This window comes from Hyla sarda, chromosome 2, assembly GCF_029499605.1.
Source record: "Hyla sarda isolate aHylSar1 chromosome 2, aHylSar1.hap1, whole genome shotgun sequence".
In the NCBI taxonomy this organism is placed as follows: domain Eukaryota; kingdom Metazoa; phylum Chordata; class Amphibia; order Anura; family Hylidae; genus Hyla; species Hyla sarda.
In genome coordinates, this window is record NC_079190.1 from 302,059,876 (window position 1) to 302,065,512 (window position 5,637).

Genomic DNA, 5,637 nt, shown 5'->3' on the forward strand with positions numbered 1-5,637 from the left:
ATCTGGCTCGCTCGCTTGCTCTCATGTCTGGCTCGCTCGCTCTCATATCTGGCTTTCTCGCTTGCTCTCATGTCTGGCTCGCTCGCTCTCATATCTGGCTTTCTCGCTTGCTCTCTTGTCTGGTTCGCTCTCTTATCTGGCTCTCTCTCATATCTGGCTTGCTCGCTTGCTCTCTTGTTTGGCTCGCTCTCTTATCTGGCTCGCTCGCATATCTGGCTCGCTCGCTCTCACATCTGGCTGGCTCGCTTGCTCTCATATCTGGCTCGCTCGCTTGCTCTCTTGTCTGGCTCGCTCTCTTATCTGGCTCGCTCACATATCTGGCTCGCTCGCTCTCACATCTAGCTGGCTCGCTTGCTCTCATATTTGGCTCGCTCGCTTGCTCTCTTGTCTGGCTCGCTCTCTTATCTGGCTCGCTCTCATATCTGGCTTGCTAGCTTGCTCTCATATCTGGCTCGCTCGCTTGCTCTCTTGTCTGTCTCGCTCTCTTTTATGGCTCGCTCGCATATCTGGCTCGCTCGCTCTCACATCTGGCTCGCTCGCTTACTCTCTTGTCTGGCTCGCTCTCTTATCTGGTTCGCTCTTATATCTTACTCGCTCGCTCTCATGTCTGGCTCGCTCACTCTCATATCTGGCTTGCTCGCTTGCTCTCATATCTGGCTCGCTCGCTTGCTCTCTTGTCTGGCTCGCTCTCTTATCTGGCTCGCTCGCATATCTGGCTCGCTCACTCTCAAATCTGGCTCGATCGCTTGCTCTCATATCTGGCTAGCTCGCTTGCTCTCATATCTGGCTAGCTCGTTTGCTCTCTTGTCTTGCTCGCTCTCTTATCTGGCTCGCTCGCTCTCATATCTGGCTGGCTCACTTGCTCTCATATCTGGCTCGCACGCTTGCTCTCATATCTGGCTCGCTCACTCTCATATCTGGCTTGCTCGCTTGCTCTCATATCTGGCTCGCTCGCTTGCTCTCTTGTCTGGCTCGCTCTCTTATCTGGCTCGCTCGCATATCTTGCTCGCTCGCTCTCACATCTGGCTCGCTCTCAAATGTGGCTCGCTCGCTTGCTCTCATGTCTGGCTCGTTCGCTCTCATATCTGGCTCGCTCGCTTTCATATCTTACTCGCTCGCTCTCATGTCTGGCTCGCTCGCTCTCATATCTGGCTTGCTCTCATATCTGGCTCGCTCACTTACTCTGATGCCTGGCTCGCTCGCTCTCATATCTAGCTCGCTCGCTTGCTCTCATGTCTGGCTCGCTCGCTTTCATATCTGGTTCGCTCGCTTGCTCTCATGTCTGGCTCACTCACTCTCATATCTGGCTCGCTCGCTTGCTCTCTTGTCTGGCTCGCTCTCTTATCTGGCACGCTCGCTGGCTCTCATATCTGGCTCGCTCGCTTGCTCTCTTGTCTGGCTCGCTCGCTCTCATATCTGGCTCGCTCGCTTGCTCTCTTGTCTTGTTAGCTCTCTTATCTGGCATGCTCTCATATCGGGCTTTCTCGCTTGCTCTCATATCTGGCTCGCTCGCTTGCTCTCATATCTGGCTCGCTCGCTTGCTCTCTTGTCTTGCTCGCTCTCTTATCTGGTTCACTCGCATATCTGGCTCGCTCGCTCTCAAATCTGGCTTGCTCGCTTGCTCTCATATCTGGCTAGCTCGCTTGCTCTCTTGTCTTACTCGCTCTCTTATCTGGCTCGCTCGCTCTCTTATCTGGCTCGCTCGCTCTCATATCTGGCAGGCTCGATTGCTCTCATATCTGGCTCGCTCGCTTGCTCTCATATCTGGCTCGCTCGCTCTCATGTCTGGCTCGATCGCATATCTGAATCGCTCGCTTGCTCTCATATCTGGCTCGCTCGCTTGCTTAATTGTCTGGCTCGCTCTCTTATCTGCCTCGCTCTCTCTCACATCTGGCTTGCTCGCTTGCTCTCATATCTGGCTCGCTCGCTGCTCTCTTGTCTGGCTCGCAATCTTATCTGGCTCGCTTGCATATCTTGCTCGCTCGCTCTCACATCTGGCTCGCTTGCTTGCTCTCATATCTGGCTCGCTTGCTTGCTCTCTTGTCTGGTTCGCTCTCTTATCTGGTACGCTCTCATATCTGGCTTGCTCGCTTGCTCTCATTTCTGGCTCACTCTCTTGCTCTCATATCTGGCTCGCTCGCTTGCTGTCTTGTCTGGCATGCTCTCTTGCTCTCATATCTGGTTCGCTCGCTTGCTCTCATATCTGGCTCGCTCGCTTGTTCTCTTGTCTGGCTCGCTCGCTCTCATATCTGGCTCGCTCGCTCACATATCTCGCTTGCTCTCTTGTCTGGCTCGCTCTCTTATTTGGTTCGCTTGCATATCTGGCTAACTCGCTCTCATATCTGGCTCGCTCGCTTGCTCCCATGTCTCGCTCGCTCACATATCTGGATTGCTCGCTTGCTCTCATACCTGGCTCGCTCGCTTGCTCTCATATCTGGCTCGCTCGCTTGCTGTCTTGTCTGGCATGCTCGCTTGCTCTCATATCTGGCTCGCTCGCTTACTCTCTTGTCTGGCTCGCTCTCTTATCTGGTTCACTCACATATCTGTCTCGCTCTCAAATCTGGCTCGCTCGCTTGCTCTCATGTCTGGCTCGCTCGCTCTCATATCTGGATCACTCGCTTGCTCTCATATCTGACTTGCTCGCTTGCTCTCATATCTGGCTCGCTTGCTCTCTTATCTGGCTCTCTCGCTCTCATATCTGGATCGCTCGCTTGCTCTCATATCTGGCTTTCTCGCTTGCTCTCATATCTGGCTCGCTCGCATGCTCTCTTGTCTGGCTCTCTCTCTCACATATCTGGCTCGCTTGCTCGCATATCTGGCTCGCTCGCTATCATATCTGGCTCGCTCACTTGCTCTCATGTCTGGCTCGCTCGCTCTCATATCTGGCACTCTCACTTGCTCTCTTGTTTGGCTCGCTCTCTTATCTGGCTTGCTCGCTTGCTCTTATATCTGGCTCTCTTGCTCACTTGTCTGTCTCGCTCTCTTATATGGCTCGCTCGCATATCTGGCTCGCTCGCTCTCACATCTGGTTCGCTCGCTTGCTCTCATGTCTGGCTCACTCACTCTCATATCTGGCTCGCTTGCTTGCTCTCTTGTCTGGCTCGCTCTCTTATATGGCTTGCTCGCTCGAATATCTGGCTCACTCGCTTGCTCTCATATCTGGCTTGCTCGCTTGCGCTCTTGTCTGGCTCGCTCTCATATCTGGCTCGCTCGCTTGCTCTCTTGTCTGGTTCGCTCTCATATCTGGCTCGCTCGCTCTCATGTCTGGCTTGCTCGCTCTCACATCTGGCTCCCTCTCTTATCTGGCTCGCTTGCAGCAGCAAATAAACAGGTAATCTTTCTTTCCAACACTGAAACCTGGTGGTGCACTTAATATATGCTACCAGATAGGGGACATATCAGATATTAAACTGATATAAACAGACACTACATTTGATACCAGCCAAAAGGAAGGATGAGAAGTGATAACTGTGAAAGGGGAGGAACCAACGCTGTCCCCTTCACCTGCACCATCACTACTTGTAGGAAGGGAGGCTGGCTGGCAGCCTCCCATACACACTCTGGCTGGGTGGCAGTCACCCACCAGTACACACAGCAGACCCTAAACCCATATCATTATTGCTAAGCAGGAAGATGGGAGTCCATTTCACTCTGATGGAACATTTTTAAATGCAATCCATAACCTGGCTTTGGCAGGAACCCTTCTTACTCCTCCTACTTGCATTTGATACTGGGTTTAGGATCTGCATAGGAAACACACACACACACACACACACACAAGCACACACTTACCTGTGTTGCCTGCTGACGCCTCCTTGGCTGTCCCCAAACGGTATAAAACCAACAGCCACGGGAAGCTGTAAGGATAGAGGACATACCTGCATCCTATTGGACTCACTTGTCTTGGTTAAATCCAGCTTATTTGACAACCTATGGTGCTGCTGCTTCTGCTCATGGCAGTGCTGCTTCTGACAAGGCTGTTCTTTGGTGGGCCTAGGCGACATCACAATCTCCATGGTTACATACACAACAAAGGTCAGATGTTGTTTACACCTGGCCATGCCAGTGGTATTGAGTAGCATATCACAGTGCTAAGGGTCCTGGATGCAACAATCTTTCAATGGGGAATAGCCGCACTGAGTTTGTCAAGTGCACCCATGTTTGCAACTCCAACAATACACACATATGTATGTATGTATGTGTATCTATCTATCTATCTATCCATCTATCTCTATATATATTTATCTCTCTCTCTATATATATATATATATATATATATGTGTGTGTATATAAGTTTTTTTTCTTTTAAATATATATATATATATATATATATAGAGAGAGAGAGAGAGAGAGAGAGAGAGAGAGAGAGAGAGAGAGAGAGAGAGAGAGAGAGATGGAAATACTTTTTTAAACATGTTTTCACCTTTTTTTTACCTTCTTTTTTTTCTTCTCTCCATGTTTTCCTTCTTTCCTCCATTTTTCCTATGCTGCTGCTTCTTATTTTTCTTCTTTTTCAGACCCTATCATTGCACTATTGCTTATTCAATACCACCAGCAGATGGAGACACTATATTACAACATTAGTTGTGAGCAGCAGTTTGTACAAACAAATGCCTCATAGCTGATGTCCTATCCATTATTGCAATGGATGGCTGGCTGGCAACATTTGTTTTTATTATTCCAATACCACAGTACCAATGCATGGTCAATCAACAGCAATGACACCCCCATGTCAATTAACAAGATTCAGCACCCACTACCTGAAAGACAGCTACCTATCATGTCATGTCCAACCTGCACAGGTGTGCTGGTTGCTGAGCTTATTCAATTAAAGAGGACATTCAGCAGCAGCAGCAGTCCTGTGCCTGGTCGCTCCAACAGGGGCCAGACACAAGCGGCACCACCTATTTTCTTTTGCCTGCAGTAGGGGCCCACTGGACTAGCCAGCAAGCAGCTGCAGCAGCAGCAAATAAACAGGTAATCTTTCTTTCCAACACTGAAACCTGGTGGTGCACTTAATATATGCTACCAGATAGGGGACATATCAGATATTAAACTGATATAAACAGACACCACATTTGATACCAGCCAAAAGGAAGGATGAGAAGTGATAACTGTGAAAGGGGAGGAACCAACGCTGTCCCCTTCACCTGCACCATCACTACTTGTAGGAAGGAAGGCTGGCTGGCAGCCTCCCATACACACTCTGGCTGGGTGGCAGTCACCCACCAGTACACACAGCAGACCCTAAACCCATATCATTATTGCTAAGCAGGAAGATGGGAGTCCATTTCACTCTGATGGAACATTTTTAAATGCAATCCATAACCTGGCTTTGGCAGGAACCCTTCTTACTCCTCCTACTTGCACTTGATACTGGGTTTAGGATCTGCATAGGAAACCCCCCCACACACACACACACACACACAAGCACACACTTACCTGTGTTGCCTGCTGACGCCTCCTTGGCTGTCCCCAAACGGTATAAAACCAACAGCCACGGGAAGCTGTAAGGATAGAGGACATACCTGCATCCTATTGGACTCACTTGTCTTGGTTAAATCCAGCTTATTTGACAACCTATGGTGCTGCTGCTTCTGCTCATGGCAGTGCTGCTTCTGACAAGGCTGTTCTTTG

The 5,637-nt window shown here is 49.8% G+C and overlaps 1 pseudogene; it reads right to left on the reverse strand.

Moving 5' to 3' along the window:
- Positions 1 to 3,358: 3,358 nt before the first annotated feature.
- LOC130359955 (U2 spliceosomal RNA) lies at positions 3,359 to 3,461 on the reverse strand (annotated as a pseudogene).
- Positions 3,462 to 5,637: the final 2,176 nt, after the last annotated feature.